Source organism: Arachis ipaensis, chromosome B09, assembly GCF_000816755.2.
Source record: "Arachis ipaensis cultivar K30076 chromosome B09, Araip1.1, whole genome shotgun sequence".
NCBI classification, from domain to species: Eukaryota; Viridiplantae; Streptophyta; class Magnoliopsida; order Fabales; family Fabaceae; genus Arachis; species Arachis ipaensis.
The window spans coordinates 143,151,165-143,151,677 of record NC_029793.2 but is presented as its reverse complement, the minus strand read 5'-3'; positions in this window follow the sequence as shown (position 1 = coordinate 143,151,677).

The following is a 513-nucleotide window of genomic DNA, read 5'->3' as shown; positions in this document are numbered from 1 at the left end:
AATAAAAAATATTAAAAATTGATGATTTTACCAAGAGTTTTTAAAAAATACAATTGTTTATTAATTAACACGTCACCATCTGTGCCGACTCATCAGATGAAAGAGAATGAATAAATAAGCAAAGCGACAACACCCAAGTTGAGACAACTAACATGCATGATGCATGTGTATACGAACATCCACATACTCATACCCATACGCATCCAAAGACAAATTCTCAAATACGTATCTCCAAGTAAATATATGCCTTTTGACGTTTCCCATCCATCACTCGCACCATGTGATTATTATGCTCATTCGTGTACAAATAATAAATCATATAAAAAATTATGCTTCACATTTTTTGGAAATTATCAAATGATACCTAAAATGTTATCGTGCTAATAAAAATAATTTTAAACGATGTAAATAATAAATATATTTGAATAATTTAAAATATAATAAAAAAAATTAAAATTTATATTTATATTTTTCATGAATGATAAATTATTTTTGTATTTAAAAATTGACGTG